Consider the following 24,924-nt stretch of genomic DNA (forward strand, 5'->3'; position numbering starts at 1 on the left):
TTAAAGAGTTTAACCAATTAATTGCAAATCGTTAGAGCTCATGATCTGTAGGTCCATAAGATCCCTCTATAGCTCGTAATTTTGATTAATAAATTGAATAATCTTGATGAGATTTGAAATTAGGGTTTAGAATTTGAAATATTCGAATTCAATTAGGGTTTCTATTAATTGTATTCTATACAATCGAAATGTTTAATTTTATAGAAAATAAACAAAATTGGAGAATCAATTAATGTTTAAATTATGATTTAAATATTAATTATATGAAGTTAAATTCATTGTAGTGAAATTGGTATTTTATTATTTTAATATTGGATATTAAAGTAACAAAATTAATTAAAATGTTTAATTACTTAATTATATTTAAAATTAATTAATTAAATTAATTTTTATAAAACTAATAAACAAATAAATTAGTTTATTTGTAAATTGATTTTAGAAATCAATTTTGAAAACACAAAATGGAAATTTCCAAAAGTTGGAAATCTCCACTATGGTGCAAGCACCTTATCCATCCAATTCCCCTCAATCCATGAAGGTGAGTTGACCTTCATGCAAGCTTTGAGATTGCATGATGAAAGCTTTATAAATTAGAGTGTTGGGCTGAATGATTAACCAAACATTTAAAACTTCTACAAGAATTCTGCAAAATTCATAACCCTCTCTAAATCCTCTTCAGTCTTCATCAAATCCAACTCAATTTAGTGTCTTTACTACACAATCCTTGCAAGAGAATAGTAGAGAAGATCTTCGTGGTGGTCTACTTGTAGATTGAAGCAACTTTACGTGGAGCTCAACTGGTTTTTGAAGAGGTTTCATTAAAGGTATTGTGTTCAGCAAACCCTTTTCTATAATAGTTACTTTGAAACACGTTTTAAACTCAAATTAAGTATAATTAGAGTGCTTATTGATTCTGGTTTTCTCCGCTACATGTTAATTTACTCCATCAAAGTGATGTTTTCATGAGGGGAGTAAATATATTGTATTCTTTTTCTTTCGTTAGGGTTTTTTTTTTCATTGAGTTTTTTTCTAGTAAGGTTTTAACAAGGCATATTTCATATATATAGATGTCTATTGCTTAGTGTCCCAAAAGCCATGTGTCACATTTTCATGTTGTCCATGTGCCTTGTAATTATTCATGTTTGGTGTTTATGTAAATCCACATCCTACTTACCACTTTGGCTATGAATAGTGGCATTTGGTGGCTCTTAAAATCATACATACATTGGTGAGAATTCCACTTTAAAATTTCACTAATTTTCATATTATCCAATTTTATAATTTTAGTTATTTTATTTTATATTTATATATTTAATATTATTATATTATATTTTCTCTATATCCGTATTTCGTTGTGCTCCTCAATTTCACAACAAAATTAATTAAGATATGATTTCATTTCATTGTTACAAAAACTAAGTATCTTTTATCTCTGTAATCGTGTTATAAAAATAATAGTAATAATCCTATTTAATTATAAGCTTTGACCTAAATAATATAAAATTAAGGTCTCGTTTGGTAATATTTATTTTTTGTTTTTGTTTTTGAAAATTAAGCCTATGAATACTATTTCCACCTTCAAATTTCTCCTTTTATTAACTAATCACCTATGGTGTAAAAAACCAGTCAAAATTTGATAACTAAAAAAAATAGCTTTCAAAAAGTTAGTTTTTATTTTTAGAATTTGGCAAGAAATGTAGATATTATAAGCTTAATCTTTTAAAATAAAAATAAAAAAATAAAATGATTATCCAATAAAATCAAAATAAATTTTAAATTAAAAAACAATACACTAGTTGACGTCTTGACGATAATGAAACGGCTAAAGAAAAAAAAAAAAAAAATAGATAACGGAAAAACGCTTAAAAACCAAGCCAGCGAAATTATAATTGGGATTCAACACAAAAAGAAAAAAAAAGAAAGCCCTAGCTGTACCGGGCTCGCTTCATCTTCTTCGCAATCACAAATTTTGTTCCCTTGGGATTCTCATTGAAATTACATCAAAGATGGAGAAGCTGAAAAGGAAGAGGACTACGATGAACATAAATCTGAGGCTTTCACCAAATGTGTTTGAGGTAATATTCTCGAAACTTCCGGTCCTCAATCTGCCCGCCTGCAGGGTGGTCTGTAAAAATTGGAATGATTTGATTTTAAACTACTTTTCTTCATCTTCTATAATCATTCCACACAGTACTCTGTTTCTCTGTACGACGCTTGGTCACAAAATGCATTGCATCAACTTTGATCCAGAATATTTTGGATCGATGAGTCTTGTGGCCTCGATTGGTTCTGAGGATTATTTGTCGCACCTCTATATTATGTGTTCTTGTAATGGACTGTTGTTAATTGACACCCCTGTCAATAAACTTGTTAGTAATTTGGAGATATTAAATCCGATGACGAATGAGTACTTTAGAATTCCTTGAGGCGACAATTCATATGAAGATGATATAGCTTTGTATCCCCATCCACGTTCACTTGATTCTTACGCTTACGGATTTGGTTTCGGCCTTAAGACAAAGCGATACAAAGTGGTTAGAGTACCCAAATTTCCTTATAGGGAATACAATTTTGAAATTTTCACATTTGGTGGAAGCAATAATAACCATCAATGGAGATGTGTACAACATGTACCTTTTTTCATTCGAGAGAATGGTGTTTACTTTAATGGAGGTTTGTATTGGATTTGTCTGGGCAACAGAGGAAATGGGATTGAGTATGTCATATGTCGTTTCGATCTCGAAAATGAGAGGATTGAATCAACAATTTGTCTTCCAGTAATTGCCCGTTCTTTACAGGTGATCTTGGAGCCATTTCCATCTATACCGGTGACCTTAGAGGTATTTAATGACAGTGTTTACGTTACTTTTCTTTTCATGCACCCATCTTATGAGATTGAAGTGTGGAAGATGCAAAATTGTGGAAGGGGAGATATATGGAGAAGAGAATTTCTTATTAAGGATCTACCAAAAGATTGGTTGATGAGATCTGAGAATACATACTTTAAATTCATCAAATGCTATGAAGATGGAGAGATATTGTGCCTCATCAAATGTAGATTTTCTATTTTGTATAATCCAAAGTATGAGACCTTCAAGATATTGGATCAATCTGAGCGACGGCCAACATTTTTTTGTCCCTTTTTTTCTCGGTTTGTCGAATAGATTCCTTCTCTATCGTTTCTCTTCAAAAGATTTTGGCGGGAGATGATGGATGATTAGCGATTGGCATAGTTATAAAGATAATGTAATTTCTCTCTTTTGAATAAAGTTGAAAGAAGGGAAATTGACATTTTTCAATGATGTATTGTATGTTAATTACATGTTTGATATTTGGATTTTAGAATTGTGTTTGTTAGATCATTCTATCATTAGAAGAACCTCTTTTTAAATTCTTAAACATTTTATTTTGTGTTTGATAAGTTATTGAATTTTAGTTTGTGTTTAAAGGAAAAATTGTAAATATAACATATTTGATATATTTTGTTTTTTTGTCTTCTTTTGAATTCGGTAGATATTTATTTTTCAAACCTATTTTTAGAAATTGTGATTGCAATAACTAAGGGGCCATCTAATAACCAATTAGTTTTTATTTTTACTTTTTATAAAAAACGGATTTAATCATCTAATTGAGTTTTTTGTTATTTTAATTTGAAAACGTTTTCAAAATTGTTAAGAATATTCAAAAACGAAAAAGGATCGTTTCCAAAAGCAGGGTTTTGGTCTTTAAAAAACTACACCTGTTCGTTGGTCTTGAAATGGCTGTGTGGTCTCTAAGAAGCACAAATATAGATACATGATACGAATATGATATAGCGATACAAGATACAAATATATTGAACATACGTATATATATATAAAGAAGTTCATTTCTCCCAGACAATTCAAGTAAGTTCATATTTCCAATACCTACTTTATTTACATCAATTTTTCTTTATTTGCATCAATTTTTATAATTTCAATAACTAATTTAGTCTTCTTTTATTAACTTTCAATTTACACAAAGTTTTCATCATTATTTCAAACACACATATTATATTAAACCTTTGCCTCATCAATACCAACATACGCATTCCATTCTATCATCATAATTTTCTATTCCAAAAGAATCATCATTTCACTTCTCTCTTTGTCACGTGTTAGCCATGCATGTTTCTACCAACTCCATCAACTTCATATTCTTCATGCTACACATATATCACGTGTCCATTTCTTCAATTTCTTCCATGCTTCATGTAAATGCCATTTGCATGAAGAATATGGAGTTGATGGAGTTGGTAGAAGCATGCATGGCTGACACGTGAGAATGCAAATGTCATTTGCATGAAGAATATAGAGTTGATGGAGTTGATGGAAACATGCACGACTGACACGTGGTAAAGAGAGAATGCAAATGCCATTTGCATGAAGAATATGGAGTTGATGGAGTTGGTAGAAGCATGCATGGCTGACATGTGGCAAAGAGAGAAGTGAAATGATGATTCTTTTGGAATGGAAAATTATGATGATAGAATAGAATGTAAAATTATGGTGAATGATGAATATGTTGGTATTTGATGAGGCAAGTGTTTAATATAATATGTGTTTGAAATGATGATGAAAACTTTGTGTAAATTGAAAGTTAATAAAATAAGACTAAATTAGTTGTTGAAATTATAAAAATTGATGTAAATAAAGTAGGTATTGGAAATATGAACTTACTTGAATTGTTTGGGAGAAATGAAGAACTTTATTTTATAATACAAGGTACAAATTCTCTTGATTTTCTCTCAAGGCAAAAACTAAAAGGAAGTATGGAGAATATAAAGTACATGGAATTTATGGAAGCATGCATGGCTGACACGTGGCAAAGAGAGAAGTGAAATGATGATTCTTATGGAATGAAAAATTATGATGATGCAATGGAATGAGTATGTTGGTATTATGAGGCAAAGGTTTAATATAATATGTGTGTTTGAAATGATGATGAAAACTTTGTGTAAATTGAAAGTTAATAAAAGAAGACTATATTAGTTGTTGAAATTATAAAAATTGATAAAGATAAATTGATGTAAATAAAGTAGGTATTGGAAATATGAACTTACTTGAATTGTTTGGGAGAAATGAAAAACTTCTTTATTTTATAACACAAGGTACAAGTTCTCTTGATAGAGATAAATTGATGTAAATAAAGTAGGTATTGGAAATATGAACTTACTTGAATTGTTTTGGGAGAAATGAAAAACTTCTTTATTTTATAACACAAGGTACAAGTTCTCTTGATTTTCTCTCAAGGCAAAAACTAAAAAGATGCGGAAGGAAAAACTTGTGTCCCTAGATTCATACCAAGTCTCCTTTATAGAGATAGGAAATTTACTATGCATTACATTAGGTGGATACGTTAGAGGACACATGACGCTTAAAGTCTAAAAACCATACATTTGTACAATACATTGAAACTTAAGTTTGACACGCGTATAACATTTTGTCTTCAATTGGATTTTGTCATCTACTTATTTGGATCAGTGGATTGAGTTCACGTGTGGATGTGACGCATAAAATTTGCAAATTCGTTGTCATCTTCTTCTTCTTGTGTTGGATGTAGTTTCTTCTTGACTGGTAGTGGATGAAGACAAAATTTGTTGAAGAATAATATTAAGCTCTTCTTTATTTGATACTTGTGTCATTGCAGCCATCGATCTTGATTTTTGAGTAAAAAATTGTTGATTCTTTTGTAGGTTTGGCTTCATATTGTGGGGATAGATGGAAAACCATTTTTCCACCACATTTTTTGAAGCAATGTCCCACTACTTGATTCGATATGATCGAGATAGCGGGAGATGCCATTTGATTAATTCCAGCAAAAGATCCATGCTAGATGAAAGTAATTTGAAAAACGTAGTTAAGTCAAAAGAATTGAGAAAATATTATTTGAAAAATATTTAAAACTTTCAAGAATTGGGTATGGTAGTATAGCCTCATTAAGACCAAATATATCCCACCAATCATTAAACCATAATGGAAAATTTTGAATACATGTTTTGTCAAACATTATGAACTAAGAATGATTAAAATTGTTTAACCAAAACATATGGTACCAAGCCTTTTGATAATCAATGTATGAATAAGTTTGTGGAGAAAATTGATGAGAAAATATTTTTTCGTATAAATACTTTGATTCCATTTTGTTGGAGTTAGAACACGAAGAATTCTAACTCATAGAATAAACGAGTTTTTTGTGGATGGTTTGGAATAAAATGAAAATTTGACGGAAATATCTTTTGAATTGTTTCAAGCATAGATTTACCTATAAATTTTGGCTTAAGAGTTGTAATATATGAGGTATGGGTTTTATTACGGTAAGAAGTAGATGAAGATGATCGATAATTAAAAGTTTTGTTTGAGGGTATAATTTCTGAATTTTGAGAGTTTGAGTTTGTAATGGCTTGGATGTAAGTGGTTGGAGGTGTGGATGACTCCTCAATTTTGATAGGGGAAGAGTTAGATTGTTAAGGCAGAAGGCCTTGAAGGTATGGAAGATCCCAAAATTTGAAATTTATTTGATAATGGCATTGCTTGAGGAGTTTTCCCTTTTCGGTCGATGATGATTCTCCTTTGAGAAATTGAAATGCTTGAGAGTACGAAGCTTTGGTTTGTGGAGGTGTTGATCGTTGCTGTTGTTCTTGATCACATCATGCTTTTCTTCTTTCTTGCAAGTAGAATTCATTCATTCTTTTCTTTCTCTCTTTCACTCTTTTCTTTAGTCTTTCCTTGAAGAAATTCTTGAGTGAGGTAATGGAGTTTCTCTTTTTTTTATGGTTGAATAATTTTTTTGAGATCCTAGCCAAATACCTGAATGATATCTAACTAGTTGCTCGATACCATTGATGGACTGTTTAAGAATGCCTCCATATCTTATATGATGCATCTGTTTCTACCATGAGTGATGCATGTGGATTGATGATGGATAAACATGGAAGACTCTTGACTAGACCTTTGATGATTTTAATGATGCATGTATGTTGATGATTCCATGGAGGGGGATTTTTTTTCTGGGTCTTTAATATAGAGGTTCACATGTTTGTCTTAAATTTGGAATAAAATCTGATATATAATTTAAGCAACCTAAGAATCTTTGTAATTGATTTTTATTGGTGATTTCATCTAGAAATTTGTTAGCAAATTCTATTGATATTTAAATATAAGGATCATCTAATTGTTTTTCGATTCTTTTAGGACCTATTACTTCTTTTAGAAATCGTATTTGTTATGTCTTTCGTTAATGGAATTAATATTTTTGAATATTGAGTAATTTTGAATAGAATTTATTGATTTAGTAGATATTGGATTTACAAATTTGAAAGTAATGTTTTGATTTAAAATTTTTGAATTTATTCCTTTCTCATTTACTGAGAATGGATAAAGTTGAGATAGGAATGAAGTTCCTAATATTATTTCTTCATCTAAGTCTTTAACTAATACGAAGGTATTTTGAAACAATATCCTTGATTGCAGATATGTACATTTGAAAGTTTGTAACGAATTTTTAATTGTTGACCATTGGCACCATGTAATTTTTCTGAGGTTTTTTCAAAGTATTTGATAGGTATTAAGCCTTTGAGTTAATTAAAACCTTAGAAGTTAAATGGTTTTTCTTATTTATGACAAGATCAATAATAGAGTACCAATTTTGTATTTGAACTTTATTAATGAGATTGATAAACGATTCATGTGATATTTTATCGACTCTGTTATCCATTTCTATGTTTTCAGGATTTTTAGAAGTGGAAGGTTCATCAATTATTTGTTGAATTTGAAGTGATAAGAGTTCGAATTTTATTTGAGAATTTTCTTTTATGTTAGAAATTTCTTCCTTTATTGTATTTATTTCTCCTTGAAGATCGGGAATAGTTTTTGGTTCGAAGCGAGAAATTATCTCTTTAAAATTGTAATGTTGGAAACTTTGTTGTTGAGGCTCTTCTATAATAAGATCTTTAAGTTTTTCAAAATAGTCTCTTTTAATTTCGGGGTCTTCAATTTGGCGAATGACTTCAAAAAGAATCTCTTGGTCTCTTGAAATAATATTTATAGTTTGCTTGTATGTACATGTCCCGATTTGATTATCACTAGAGGATATTGATATTTCAGAATCAGACAGTATTTTCTTGAATTTAAAAAAATTTGGTCATAAGAGGATTCTTCATTGTCATTTGATGAGGAGAAGAATCTAAATGTGTTAACAAATTTAATAATTGAATTTTTGAATCTTCATCTATTTCTAAATAATTAATTTTTTTTCATAGGACAATTTGGAGCTATATGTCCCTTTTGTCTACATTTATAACAAGTAATTTCTTTTCTTTTAGTAGTTTTGTAATTTTTAAATATTCTTTTTAGTTTTGATTTATAAGTTTGTTTGTTTTGGTTATTTTGAAAATGTCCTTGTGTTTTATAAGGTTTTCTGTAAAATTTTCTTTTAAATTGTTTGGGCACAAAATGATCCAAGTTCCTATTTTTACTTATGAAATTCATTTTTCATTTTACTCTCAATTTAAAGTCTGTGCATAAAGCTAAACCTTCATTGTTTATAAAGTTAATTAATTCACCATAGGTTAGATTATCAAAAGGAATTGTACTGTGATAAGTTTGTCTTATTGTTTGGCGTACTTTTTCAAATAATTTTGGCAATCTTGAGAGGAATCTTTCTTTCCAAAATTGATTATTGCAATCTGTGCGGGTGTAGACTTTGCTCAAGAAAACATCTTTATACCATGTGAAATCTTGAAGTTTTGGACAGGTAAGGTTGGAAAGAATTTCAGAACTTCGTTCTTGGAATTGAACGGGTTCTCCTATAAAGCTTTTAGTAATAGTGTAAATCAAAGTTGCAACGACATCTTGTGTTTGACTTATTCCTGAACCACTTGGTTCAACTTTAATGGCAGTTAGTATTCTTGTTTTTGTCATTTGAAGATACACAATTATCCCACCATCCTTTTAAATTTCCAATGAAATCGGAAATTAGCATTTAAGCAATTTGGTGGTCTGTATTTTGGTGTATTTTGTAAGCAGTGGCTGCTAAGGTCATTTCATGCATTAAATTTAGAATTTGATGTTCAGTCATGCCATCTATATTCCATTCATAGATGCCATTTCCGGTATATTGAGCCCGGGTTAATTGATGTCTCTCCTTGTATTGCACAGGGAGAGATGGTCTAGAATAATAGTTTCTAGATTTTGGATACCTAGAATTTGTTATCTTTTGAAGAGTGAGGTTATGAAATTATTCTTCGAGGTTATTTTGTAAGTCATCAGGATAATCTTTTATTTCATGTATGTTAGAATGATTTTGACCAGAAGTTTCATTTATAGTATTAATTTTTGATGTTGAGGTTGATGTATTAAATTCTTTTGTGGAATTTAAATTCAGGTTTTGTAATTGAAGGTTAATTTTATCTAAAATATTATTAGATTCAAGGTTAATTGAAGGTTAATAATATTATTATTATTATCTAAAAATTAATTAATTTTAAATCTTTATAGTTGAGGTTGTGATTTTATGGGGTAATGTTGAGATTCAAATTTGGATTCTATTCTTTCAACTTTGTTGGATATTATATGTAAAATTTTATTAGAATAATTATTCTGTAATTGTCTATTTTTAATATCTTTTAATGTTGGTACTTTTGTTCCAATTTCAGGTACATTTATCATCTTGAAAGGTGAAACTATTACTTCTTGATCATTATTCTTTTGAAATTTAATTTCTTCTAAGGGATGATATGAAGAATTTATGCATCTTTTAGGATTTGTAGTTTCCCATGTGGGGAAGAGGTATTAATATTAATAGTTTGATAGGAAGGAGATGTAAGGTTTTGATAATAGGTTATATATTTCATCCAATGGAAGAAATATATATTTATTTTAAGTTTTTTTCATTGTTTCGTAATATTCATCACAAATATCACTTTGTTCAGTTTTGGTAAATGATTCAAAAAATTTATTCTTTATTTTTGTCATACAAAAACTTTTATCTAATTCTATTTTGTTAATTATAAAGGGTTTGGAAATAACATTTAACTGGTTAATATTTTGCATATCAAAATGAGTTGGGATAAGTTTGATTCTTTATCTTTTGTATAAAAAGGTTGTATTAAGATTTATAGAAGTATTTGGTTGAGGAGGTTCATACGTAGTAGAAATATAGGAGGTTTATACGTAGTAAAAAATCTAGGAGGTTCCAATCTTGAAGACTGAAACTGTATTTCTACACTTCCTTCCTCATTTTCAATAATATAGGTTAATTTTGGATCTTCAATTGAAGGTTTAAAAGCGTCTTCTAAATTTCATTTGAAATTATGAGTAATTTGATTCCAAGATAACATTTTTGTAGTAAAAGTATTTGAGTATTCCATATTGGCTTCCATTAAGAGGGTTTGGACTATGGGAGAAGTTTTAAGAGCTTTGGGGATAAATTTGTATGCATTAGTTTATAATTTATCCGAAATATTCCTACAATAGATTTAGTTTGTAGTTCCCAATCCATGTTTTGAATTTTAATATCAAGAATTAAAGATCTAAGTATATTTGGATCACTTAATGAAACTGAAAAATTTGGATAACAATTGAAATAGACTGATCATCTTTCTAAATTTGATTCGATTATAAAAAGTATTGGTCTTTTATCACGTAACAATAATAGAATTGGAGTATCTAATCCTATTATATAAAGTGGTTTTATGGCAATTTGAATTTATCCTATATGAAAAAATTTATATTTTTCTTGGTGTTGAATAATCGATTGTCTTGAAAATAAACAAAGAGTTTCCGAGGGTTTATTGATGGGGACTAATTGTGGTAATTTTGATTCTATAATCTTGAAGAAAATAAAATTTTCCTATTTGATAGATTGTTTTAATATCTACTTTTGATATATTTCAATTATGGAGGTTTTTCTCTATTTTTGCTATTTGAATCTCTTGACTATTCACTATGGAGGGTTGAGAATAATTTGAATAATCTTCAATTAAATTTGAGTTTTTTGTAATATGGACTTTAGAAAGCATTTTTCCAATTAACTTAGACATTAAACAATTTAAGGCTTAAAGTCCTATTAGAATTCTAATTATCTATTATGACAAATAATCAGGATGCTGAAAATTCTACCATGCTGGAACACCGAGCTTACCAACGGTCTTACGATTCTACTGCCAGGAACACAAGGCTTACCAAAGCGTTATCCAATAGAATTAACCAGCCAACTTGATTCTTACCACAAAGGATAATTAGAATGTTATTAAGACAAAGACTTAACGACAATTTAATGCTAATGTAATTGGACTAAACACTCTACGGTAAATGACTAGGCTCTAATACCTTGTGAGGGAAGCATGGAGAATATGGAGTACATGGAGTTTGTGGAAGCATGCATGACTGACACGTGGCAAAGAGAGAAGTGAAATGATGATTCTTATGGAATGGAAAATTATGATGATGCAATGGAATGAGTATGTTGAGTATGTCTAATTAATTGCTATAATACTTATTTTAATTTAGATTAAAATAGACTCAAAAGTGAGTGAAAACTTGAAAAAAAAATCTAGTAGTGTCGAGTGATTGTTGAGTAACTAGAGTAGACGGTAGGAAAGAAGTAAAAGATGAAGATTGAAGAATGAAGTTGAAGATAATGCGGGTGTGAATCATGATTTAAATAGTGAGAGAGAAGGGAAGAATAAAGATTTAAATATGTTTCAGATTTTTTTTTTAAAGTTATTATCATTTTTAATTGATTTTGTTTTGGATTGCTCAATTTAAGTGGACTTTTATGTTTGGAAGTCATTTTAAAATGGTTAAAATCACTTTTGTTATTTTCAAAATCATTGTGAAACATGTTTAATCTTTCAAAGCTAATTTTGATTATATGAAAATTGCATTTAAAAGTGTAAATTTGAAAACTAAATAATTTTGAGTAATCAAAAGTGTGTTTTCGAGTGATTTTAAAAATGAAAAAAGTGATTTTTGATGATTTTAAAATCACTCCTAAACATTCACTAAATAAAATGGGTTCTGTATTAGGCAAATTGACGTATCCGTATCTGGGAGTAGATACGCGTATCTAAAAATTGAAAATAAAAATCAAAATATCAAATACTTCAAATCACACGTCTCGTATCTGATATCGATTCTCTGCACAATTAGAAGTATTTATGCTTCCTAGTGTAGTCTAGTAAATGACATATATGCTACCCTGTTGTACTCAGTTTAATTCCTAGAAATTATAATTTCTTTTTTTTTTCTATTTATTTTCTACTATATAATAGTAATTTTTATTTTTTGTATAAAAATAAATGGTGTAAAATAATGTCAAAAATCTTTTCTTGTTTTACTTTATTTCCACATCAATTCTATTTTTTTTTAATTTTAATAAATATTTCTTAAAGTTTTTTTTAAACAATTGCAAAATTAAAAATTAAAAATGGTGTAGAGAATATGTATAAATTAAAATATTGATTATTATTATTTTAATTTAAAAAACTATAACCCTCCATGATGGAGTGTGTTTTCTAAAAAATACCAACATTAATGGAATGTAATGTTTTCCTCCAAAGGTATTTATAAATCATCATTATTATTATTAATTTCCTTGTATTTTATCTATATGTTTAGTATGTTATTTTTTTTTTCATTTATTTGTGATTAATCTGTGCGTTTAAAAAATGATAATATTTTATCGATATAATTTTTTTTGAAAAAAATTAAAACAAAGATATAATTTTATAACTATACAATTAGATAAAAATGTATTTTAAAAATAACTTGATTTTATTTTTATAAAATATTATATATAACTAAAAATCATCAAGAGCTTATTTTTATTTTGTGAAAAAGAAAAATAAAAACACAATTATCAAACGTGTGTTTTTGTTTTAGTTTAAAAAATAGAAAACCAAAAATAATTACCAAAGAAGTTTTTAGTGTTTTATTTAAAAAAAAAAAACAGAAAAAAAACAGTAACAAAATCAATATGATTTTGATACTTAAAAACTAAAATAAAAAATAGATTTTCAAAAATAAAAAGGCAAATAATTGTTAAACGGGTCTAAAATTTCGAACTAGAAATTTGAGTTTGGAATTTTGAGATGCAATAACCTACCAACAAAGATAATATTATATATTACTCCGAGATGAAGAAAAAGGAGAAGTAAAATAATATCATTTTCCTCTTTTCATTTTTTTAAAAACAGAAAACTAAATCAGGTATTATATAATAAATTATTAATTGTATAATAGGTTAAAATTAAAAGGACATTTTTTTTCTTGAAAGAGAATCACAAATAGCAATTAAGAATGTCATATGCATAATAAGGGAGGAACAACTCTAGAATTTAAATTTTGATGTTTGAGAGGAATTTTGAAATTGTTAAAATCACTTTTATCATGTTCAAAATTATTTCGAAATATGTCTTTAATCACTCAAAATTAATTTAATGTTTAACCTTATACTTTTAAATGTAATTTTTATATCATTAAAATTGATTTTGATTAATTAAAAACATGTTACAAATTGATTTTGAAAATGTCAAAAGTGATTTTAACAACTTTAGAATCACTCCTAAATATATTCTAAAGGGTCGTTTGGCTTAAGATTGTTGAGGAGTGGATTTTGGCCTAATATAAAATAAATCGAGATAATATGAGATTATATAAAAATATTAAAAGATAATATGAGATTTGATCCTAGCTTGCTAGAGATTAAGAAACTCATATCCTTAGGATCAAGATAAAACCCTAGATCAAATCCCTATAAATAGACAATCATGCTTCATATGAGGTAACTAAAACTTCTGACATCTTTCCTACTCTCCAATTCTCTTGCTAACAGCATTGGAGCCTTTTTCTTTGTTTTATGGATTCTCTCTTCCCCAAATTACAAATTGAATGGTGCGTTTCTTCTATCCCAAATTTTGCATCAAGCAAAATTAAGAAAGCTACAGTAACTTAATCTTCAAAGGAGGTCGTAGGTGAATTAAATCTCCATAACCAAAATCAAAAGGAGTCGTGGGTGAATTAGATCGTTGTATCTTAACTCAAGAAGAAAAATTGGAATTATAGCAAACAAAAAGAATTTATGAAAATTGGGAGCTTGGTTTATGAAAAAAAATATATTTTTTTTTTAAAAAGGAAGATATAAAAGGACAAAATAGGGATAAAAACAAAAGGTAAAAGCCCTAAAAAATCTTCCTCTCTTTCTCTCTTTCTTTTTTCACGCGTAAGGAGGATGGAAGGCGCTACTGACTACAAACAACAGCAAGCAGTGACAGTCGCGGCGACAATCGGCTACGCGACGACAAGCAACAACAACGAACGACTCCGATCGAAGTTAACAAGCAATGGTGGTGACTTCAGCCTTGAACGGTTCGGAGAGGTGAGCAGGTGAGCGCAGCATCAGATGACGGTGGTGGCGAGCGGCCGCAAACGGCAACGGGGAGCAAAATTGTAACGGCAAGAGCAAGCGATGACAAATGGGTACAAATGATGATGGCTCCGAGCTGTAACGACGAGTGGCTCTGAACGGTGACATTGAGCGGTGGTGGTGAGTAGCGTCTTCAATGGGTAATTGCCAACGGCAACAACAAGCAGCGGGTAGCAATTTTGAACCTCAGCGGTGAGCAGCAGCAACAAACGTGCGTTTCAAATGGTGGTTTCGGTAAGCTGAGGATGACGACCCTGATCAAATACAAAAAACTATCGCAGGCAAATTACTCCTCCAATAGCAACCACCATGTAGCAGCGACAACTAAAGATATTTTCTGATGATTAATTCTGGCGATGTTTCTGACAATGGAATAATGGCATGATTCAGTGGTAGTGGGGCTTCAAGTCTTCCAAGTGGAGTAGCCATTAGCATGATTTTCTCATCAAGAGGGTTTGAGAGGACCTTTAATATTAATATTGTTGTTTTTAAAACTTATTAGAGAAATATTGTTTTTTTGAAAATATTGTTGTTTTGGGAGTTCGAGGTTAGAAGTCGAGGGTTGAGGATTCGACTAATGTAGAGGTCGAACGTTGAAAGTTTGACAAACTGGGTTGTCGAGGGTTGAAGTTTCGACAAACAAAGAAGGTGAAGTTTCGACATACACGTAAATCTCGCTAATTTTGTGATGAGGATCTCGCTCTAGAAGGGAATCTTATTAATTTTGTATAGTCTTGACATACATAAGTCGAAAAGTTTATAGAGCGAGATTGAAAGCGGGAGAGCGGCCATAACTAATGCTCTTTACACAATCAGGATCAGCTTAGTCTAATTAATCCTATGCAATCATCCCATATCCTCAACATTTCTCATACATACGTTGTTAAAAGGTTTTAATTAATTTAACTATAAGAACTATCATTAATGGATGCTATGTTATCATTAATTAGTACACTTTGAAGTAACTCAAGATGTTACATATCTGTAAGGTAAAATGTTCAAACTTCCATCTTTTATATAATTAAACTAAAAACAAAGGTTTAGTTATGCAAGTTACCAGAGAAAATAATGATAAATTCTCTCAATAGGCAACGAGATAAATTCAATGATCGAATAAAATGGCGAAAGATTGATTCTCGGAGATGGGTTTGTATATTACTTCCATTGGAGCTTCCATTCTCAGAGATTGTAGGAGAGAGTGAGATTGAGAGAGCGAGATTGAAGAAAAGAGCGAGATTGTAGGAGAGAGCGAGATTGTAGGAGAGAGCGAGATTGTAGGAGAGAGCAAGATTGAGAGAGCGAGATTGAAGGAGAGAGCGAGATTGAGAACGTCTCGCTCTCTCTGAACATTTCGCTGAACATCTCGCTCTATCAATCTCGTTCTCTCCTACAATCTTGCTGAACATCTCGCTCTCTCCTATTGTATATTCAATTTCTTTTATATTATAAAGTTGTATATTATTCTTTTAATTAAATTGTACATTATTATTTTAATTAAGTTGTACATTATTCTTTTAATTAACTTGTACATTATTTTTTTAATTAACTTGCACATTATTTTTTTAATTAACTTGTACATTATTCTTTTAATTAACTTGTACATAACTTTTAATTAACTTGTCTTGTACATTATTCTTCTAATTAAGTTGTACATTATTTTTTTTAATTAAGTTGTATATTATTCTTCTAATTGAGAAACAAATATTTTTTTAATTGAGAAATAAATATATTTTTTTTCAGATCATGGCTTTAAACCCCGGACCTGTTGATCCCGATGTTTTGTACGACCAGTCCATTCATCGATCATCTGTTGTATGTCGAGATCGTACTACTAGAGAAATATCTTGCAGGCGTCGAGAGGCCGTTCTCCAGTGCACTATCCCGCTCCACCCTCAAATACTAGTGCTACTAGGCACATCTGGATTCTATGGGGTTGCTAGATTAGTATTTATTCAGTTGGACTGGCATCTGATCACAGCCTTGGTCGAGAGATGGAGGCCCGAGACGCATACATTCCATATGTCTGTTGGAGAGTGCACTATCACTCTACAAGACATTGAAGTGTTGTTGGGGTTACCTGTTGACGGTGAGCCAGTCACCGGAGTGATGTACGATGACTGGTTAGAAGTTTGTCGACTGTACCTCGGTGCGACCCCACCTGCCGACAAGATTAAAGGATCGATGTTAAGTTTAATATGGTTAGGAACACAATTTCGTCAGCTCACAGATGATGCAGACGAGAAACCGTCATAAGATATGCGCAAGCATATATACTACAAATGATGGGTGGAAGTCTGTTTTCAGATAAATCAAGCCATTTTGTTCACTTGATGTTCCTGCCACTGTTAGCTAACCTCCATGATGCGGGGCGGTATTCGTGGGGTGGAGCATGCTTGGCATGGTTGTATAGACAACTATGCAAAGTAACAAGACCTGAGGTTCGAGAGTTAGCTGAGCCTCTCATACTTTTGCAACTATAGGCTTGGGAGCGATTTCCAACAATGGCTCTACAGCTACATGTTAATGACGCTCAGTTAGTTGGACGAGCCTACGGTTCTCGGTATGTTGTTTTAATTCAATTTAATTTTTATATCACTGATCTAGTTAATTTAAATTCTAAATTATCAATTTAAAAATTTAGGTGGAGAGACAAATTTTGTGTGACTAGAACAGCCACACATGTAGTTAGCCAGTATAGATACATGTCTGATCTGCTTCAACCTGAACAGTTACATTACACTGAACCTAATTGATTATTTTATACACATTTTTATTGTATTTGTCTTTAATATTCTCTAATATAATATTTTGTGTTTCAGGTTATTTGGGAGTCGTACAAAATTATTATGCATACTTTGCCTAATTTTTATACGAATGGTTAAAACATATGGCAGACGATGAGTCATTTCATATGTTTTCACATTAGTGAGTGGCATCTTCCTAACAGGGTGATGAGACAATTCGGTTTTCAGCAGGATGTCACATCGCCTTATAATACTGAACCCGTACTGCATGATATTGATCTAAGAACTGGAGATTGGTCCGAAAAAGTTGCACATTTGGTAGTGTGATGGCACTATCGTGCAAGGTTTATTGCAGTGGGGGGTTTCTCTTGAACAGTTTGACACAGATGTCACTCCAAAATATATTCATTGGTATAATAATATCACAAGGCGCTATGTCACTCGTCCGGGAGTAGCAGTGGGTCATCTGGTAAATGAATATTATCTAATTATTTTTATTTAAATTTATTTTAAATATTGTCTAATTATTTTATAATTCATAGAGATCGAACAACTGTAGACTCCGTGAGGTTGCGGGTGACCCGAACTAAGTTCTTGCTATATGTAGTGACAACCAAAGCTATATGGAGGAAATTCATTATATGTACGATATACCTATTGTTCCTCCACCAGTTCCTAGACGTAGAGGACCTGTTCAGGAAGAGGATGAGTTTGATGAGGTTGCACATAATGTGGAAGAGTTGTCCCCTATGATGCAGACGTAGAGTCAAACTGATTATGTTAGTCCAATGATGATGATGCCAGCATTTGGTTCAGGACATTATGACTCAGAGGCTGGTCCTTCGTCTTCATACGTGCATGAACATGGGCGGGGCCGTGGAGAGTATAATGAATATTTTATATTATGAAGCGCCTGCAGAGGTATCAGAGCAACATCAAGAAGAACCCGAGCAACCTCAAGTTCGAAGTCGACGACGACAACCAGCTCAAAATCGACGACGTCCGCCTTGTGGGACACATTGATTTTTGTAATTATTTTTATATAAATGAAATATTTAATTTACATTTTTTTATTTTTATGAGATATTATTTTTTTAATTTATTATTTTTATATATTATGAATAGTAATTATTTTAATATAGAAGCTTTTAAATGTCACTGATATAAATAATAACATCTGATAGTCTAAATCTAAAAAGTTAGGTAAAAAAAAAAACTTCAATATTCAAATTTACATATTTTAGATAATAATTTGGGGACATAATAAATCAAATCAACACTCAAAATCTTCACATGCAAGTCTATAAATAAGACTAATTGATATAAAGAACAAAAATTTTAATCACAGTAGTGAGGTCAATAGTTTAAAAGATTTTACAATAATGATTTTGGATTCTTTTTGTACATTTGGTACCAAGATTTTGATGGAGTTTTTTTTTTTTTTTTTAAATAATAAAAAATATTTTTAAAAATTGCTTTTATAAAATGGAAAATTAAAAAAAAAGGAAGAAAGAAAGAAGAAGGTGGAATGGGGAATTAAATAAAGAAAAAAAATTGTATGGATATCTCACTCTTGCTAACATCTCGCTCTCATTCTCAGGATCTCGCTCTCTCTTACTCTTCCCTCTTTCGTCATTTCCCAATACAAAATTATTTATAACACATTAAATAATTATGAGTGTTATGAGGAAGGTCTTTCATTCTCTCCACATCAAATCACTTAGATGAAAAAACTACCCTTCATAAAGTTTCCAAAAAAAAGACCAAAAAAGAAAAAAATTGGAAATTCCCAAGTTAAGAAGTTTTGTGCCAGATATGCACCAATGAATGGGTTAGAAAGAATAATATATAAGTTGGAAACTCCTAAGTTAAAAAGAAAAAAACTGGAAACTCTCGCTCTCTCAATATATCGCTATCTCAGATCTCACTCCCTCTCAATATCTCGCTTTCTCAGATCTCGCTCTCTCTCAATATCTCGCTCTCTCTCTTACTCTTCCCTCTTTCGCTCTCTCCCAATACAAAATTATTTTTAACACATCAAATAATTATGAGTGTTATGAGGAAGGTCTTTCGTTCTCTCCACATCAAATAATTATGAGGAAGGTCTCCGGAATGATAATTAAACAGACTCAATAATAATGTTAGGGCAAGGTCGAGGTTCAAAGTTCGATGTACAAAAAATACGAAAGGGGAAGATCGAGGTTCAAAATTCGACCTACATAGGTCGAATTTTCAACCCTTGACTTATTTAAAAAAAAAACAATATTTTTACAAATAGTTTGAAAACAACAATATTTTCCTAAATAGTTTCTAAAAGGACGATATCCTTTTAATTTTTCCGTTTTGAGATTGGTAACAAAATAGAAAAAAAAAAAAACTTTTTAGAGAGAGGGATGATGTGGGATTGAAGGTTTACCATGAAACATTTGCAACATTTGGAGTTTCCATGGAAAAATTAGATGAAAGTTTCTACAACAGTGATGGAAATATGTATCCAAGGCAATCAGTTGACTGACAATGATAATTAAATTGGTTGACAGTGAACATAACATTGTGCGATGAAAGTTCAACCATAGAATCTCAAAAGATTGCTCTTGGTTCAAGAGTGCTGAGAAAAGATGATGCATTTTAACAAGCTTGGGTAACCCAAAATTTGCCATCATGAAAGAAAATTTCGAAAGTGAAAATCAATGCCCCTAACTCTATCTTCACAAAGTTGAGGCCGTACGATTCAAACATCGAAGACAATGACAAATCATCTAGAATTCCTCATTACAATAAGATCTAAGACAACTTTCAATTGGAGTTGAATTCTAAAGCATCAATTTACAAAAATCTATACAAAATTGCAAAACATTAGATAAATTTTACTTTGATATTACACTAGTCATTTTCAGGTATATCGTAGATTATCGATTTACTCAATACATAAAGAATATTCGCTGTAAAGACCTTTGGAAGCAATGTAATTGCTTATACAATAAAAGTATTTGGATGTGGGAGATTATGAAATATTCTACAATAACTAAAAGCTGGAGATTTGATTATTAACTAAAGGGAAAATTGTCATGAGAAACCCAATTGGGACTCAAACAATTTTCTTAGTAAGGATATCTGGTGAAAAACTAGAGATTGGCCATCCCATAGTTAACTAACCAAATTCAAAGTCCAAAATATGAGGACCACCTCAGGTAGAACTGAAAACATTTGCTAAAGTCCGTCATAAAAAGATAGGCAGGTTAACTCCGCTTAAGTGCAAGCAGATGACAACCAGGAAACTAGTTAGATATAATGATGATTTAATCAACATTCCCCATTAGGCATGCCACAAGAGGAAATGAATGATCCCTGATTGATGGAAAGCCAAGTTTGTACACCTACGCTCATTGGGAAAAAGGACGAGCATGGTGTAAATATATCACTTAACACTGCTTAATTGTGATGGATGTGTACTAGGAACTCAATTTTAGTTTTTTTGGGAAAAAAAAAGGTTTTAATTGAACACTTTAGGCAAGGCCAGAGAGTCCAGGGTAATCTTGGAAGGCCAAGTTCGTTATGACGAAATCAAGCCTATTAAAGGAAGGTATGTCATAAAATTTAAAGCAAGGATCATGGCAAAAAGCAGGAGAAGGTAAAAGCAATACTCCTAAGTTTGTATCAACACACACAACTAGCAAGTAGTCGGTCCTCAAAACCAAACTTAGGAGTAGGACTAATGTTGAGGAGTGAATTTTAACATAATATAAAATAAATCGAGATAATATGAGATAATATAACATAATAAAAGATAATATGAGATTTGATCCTAGCTTGCTAAGGATTAGGATACTCATATCCTAACCCTAGTAGGATTAATATAAAATCCTAAATCAAATCTCCATAAATAGACCATCATGCTTCGTAGGAGGTAACTAAAATTTTTGACTTCTTTCTTACTCTCTAATTCTCTTACTGAATTAGGCATCAGAGCCAATTTCTTTGTTTTGCAAGTCACCTCTTCCCCAAGTTACAAATTCAACTGTTGGTGTCATGTGAGAGTTAAATGTATTTTATTTGTCCCAAATTTTGCATCAACAAAGGTGTTTACTTTAATGGAGCTCTGTACTGGAATAGTTTAAACAAAAAGGGAAACAAATTTGAGTATGTCAAATGTTGTCGTTGATTCTTTGGAAAAATATTAGAAGTGTATTGGTCCCATTGAAAAGGTTCAAGGAAATGATGACTCCAAACATTATAAAAGAAGTCTATCCATTTGATTTGGTTCCAGTTTTAACTTTAGTTAAATTCACTTTATGTATTCTCCAATTTGAGAGTGGGAAAATTGTGTGAATAGTATAAAAGCTTTGAGAGAGTGTTCTTGTATCTGGGATCGGGGAAAGAATTATTCTGTGTTATTAAACTTGTGTAATCGGCAATATTTATTAAAGGCTTATTTATATTTCCTCTACCCTACTACGTTGACCTTCTTCAGCAATTTTCCTTTAGAATGTCTTAACATGTATGGTTTATGACACCCTGGTGTTCGTGTTAAGGTGCGGAGTCTACATATTGGTTGTTTCCTTATTGGGAAGATAATAGTTGTTTATTCTCTTCAATTTTGTTTCCTTATTTGTTGGGCTTATAAAATTTTGTAGGGTTTCCTTTTTTGTTCCGCTGTGTATATTTAAGGTATTTGTATTTATTAGGGTTGTCGATTATTTTGAGAGATGATATTACTGTCGCTGTCTTGGAAGTTTATCGCAAGTTCCAAGTGTGTGACCTTCATGGAGAAGCCTATGAGTTCTTTATCTTGTGAGTTCTCACATAGAGATTACTTAAGAAGAAGAGAGGGATTCTTTAACTTAGGGGAATCCTAAGTTCACATGATGGAATGAGCTTTTCATTGGAAGAAAGGAAGATACATCATTTAGTGAAAATGAACCTTACACTTAGAGGGAGCCTAAGTGTTCATCCACTATTGTATCTATACTTAGGGTAATCTTAAGGTGTCTTGAGAAGGAGTTTTATATTTAAGGGGATCGTATGTGTCAAGAGAAGAAGTCAAGTTTTTTGTGTGTCACTGTCCTAACGTTACTTTTACAGGTAAATACAACGTTGTAATTGCTTTACTTTATATCCTTAGGCACACTGCCCCCTCCCCCCTCAAACGTAGGTGGTATTTCACCGAACCGAGTTATCAATTTCTGTATTGCATTTGTGATTTCTTTTTGTCTTTATCTGTGTTGTTTTGCAAAGTGTTACATCATTATTCTTAATATTTGTAGTATTGAGCTAAATTCCTTCCTATTTTCATGGGTGATTGTAATAATTTTTCACATAGTGAATTTCTTTCTGGTGGGTCATAGTTTTCCTCTGAGTTTGAAATTTTCCTCGTAAATTCTCGTGTTTCCAGTTTTATTGTTTTCTTTTTATTTCTTTATTTATGTTATACTAGTGAGATATTTTTTCCAATGAGTGGTATAAAAGATGTAGGTTCGTAGTATCTTGAATTTTTTGGTATGTTTTGTGATTGTAACATTCTTTGAGCTTCCACATCGAAAAAGAATTCTTGAAACAGGTTGTGATATTATGAATAGTGTGAGTTGTTTACTATTTGCTTATTTGCTAGGAGTGAAACAGATGTATAAAGTTTTATGAGTTCAGTAAAATTTGATGGAAGGATCTGAAGGAATCAAATCCCGCAGTGGAATCGAGTGAATGCTTAAAGGTTAAACATGAAATAAAAGTTAATTTTACAGAGAAGAAGAAATAACTGACTTTTAAAGAACATTTTAAGAAGAAAGAACTCACCTTTAAAGAACATTTTCTTCAAAAAAATTTGCATCTTCTTCTTCCTCGACGAACTAATCTTCCATTAATCATATAATGACGCTACCATAAGTTTTTCCTACAATTCTCTTGGCAAGAACTGTTTTGTGGAAACCGACTTTTGAAAGAGATAAAAGAAAATTGAATTTTTGAGATATATTTATAGAGGACTTATTTCTCTATTAAAAAAAAGAGAGAGAGAGAGAAGAGGAGGAGATGGGAGAAAATGGGAGAGATCATTATTGTAGAAAAAAACTCCCTCTCTCTCTCCTTTATTTAAAATGTGAAGTGAGACTAAAACATAACTCTCACTTCCTATAATTTAAATTAAAATGAAATAAAATTCATTTAATTACATTAAATAATTGATTAATCAAATTAGTTTATCAATATTTTAATTAAATGTCTCATATTTAATTAAATATTCATTTAAATCATATTCAAATGTACATATATCTCATAACTTATAGTTTTAATATGAATCTAATTCATACCATTTTAATATTTGAATCATATTCAAATATACTAGATCTCTCTTTAATATAAAGTTTAATTTTGAATCTTATTCAAAATTAACATTATATTATAATGTACTTATATACATTATATTAATTGTATCATATACAATTAATGTTATTCCCCTTAATAATTTGTACAATTCAAATTCTTCCAAAACTATTAGTCCTTATTTATCTGTTGTGAGCTAGCAGTGGGACCTAATGGATCTACATATTAGAAGCCCAAATGATCCGTGATTAACTAATTAAACTCTTTAATTATAATAATCATTATTCTTTAGTTGTGGGTCAATCCACTAAAAACTCACAGTTGCACTCTTCACACTGTAGAATATTTTGCGTCCATGGATTTTCATTACAAGTAAATCGATCCTTCACGAGTTGTTCGTAATTACAGCTAGGTCAAATTAATGTTTTACCCATGTAATTACCTTTTATTCCTTAAATATCACTAATCTCTCTAATGAACAATTTGTTTATGGTTCTACCATAAATCATGTCCTTCTCGGGCTAATGAGAGGGTAGATACCCTTTGTTCAAGACCCGAAATCAACACTTAAAGGAATAACTCATCTACTTACCATAAATGTGAGAGTAAGTGAATTTCATCTTGTGTAGCTATATTCTCAACTCCCTACTCGGACATGTCCCTAAAATGGTAGGCTTATTAAGTTTGGGCTCGGACCACTATCACCTATACAAATTAAAAGACAGTTCTCATAGACAAGAATGTATAATACACTCGGGATTTGGGTCGAGTTACATGGTTATCCTATGAAATATTAATCTCTTTAGTCAATGGTGTTATAAAGAGAGATTAAATATTTCGCGCGGTCCGGTCTTATACAAACTTATTGTACAGGATACTCCCATTTACATGTCTCTACACAAATGATTTGGATCATATCATTTGTAACACTTACAAAGTGTGTCGTATCCATAGTGTTACCAAGATAAGGCACCCAACCTTAATCTATATGCTATAAATCCTTTAGGTTATTACTTGAACATTATCCACCTGTATGTCCATTACAAACCGTTCAAGTATCATAAAATAACTTTTATATTTTTACCAGAATGGATAATTCATTATTGCATATTTAAAATAATAAACTATTATGCCAAATAAATAACTACGAGGCTTTAGGGCATAAATCCCAATAAGATCAACTTCGACTTGTAGAAAGTGCAAGTATGATGCGTTAATGCAATATGGGTTACACAAGTGCCACTTAAGCGATGATGGTGGTCCAATGCATTCCAGTGGAGTCTAGCATCAGTTCCGTCGAAGATTCTAAGAAGAAAATGATATGCTATTGGAGATGTAGACAATATGGGCACATGAAAAACAGAGTAGGTTCATCAAAAGGTTCTGGGTTTGATGTTGACATTGTCTTTCTTGCCAA

At 30.9% G+C, this 24,924-nt stretch overlaps 1 long non-coding RNA gene across 1 annotated transcript; it reads left to right on the plus strand.

The window, feature by feature from the left end:
* Positions 1-1,885: 1,885 nt before the first annotated feature.
* On the plus strand, positions 1,886-3,345 carry LOC150037670 (uncharacterized). The gene is made up of 2 exons (XR_016527642.1): positions 1,886-2,075; positions 2,192-3,345. It is a non-coding gene; the product is annotated as an uncharacterized LOC150037670 (long non-coding RNA).
* The last annotated feature ends 21,579 nt before the right edge of the window (positions 3,346-24,924 follow it).

Source organism: Benincasa hispida, chromosome 2 (genome assembly GCF_027475165.1).
Source record: "Benincasa hispida cultivar pf3 chromosome 2, pf3_genome.v1.1, whole genome shotgun sequence".
Taxonomy (NCBI): domain Eukaryota; kingdom Viridiplantae; phylum Streptophyta; class Magnoliopsida; order Cucurbitales; family Cucurbitaceae; genus Benincasa; species Benincasa hispida.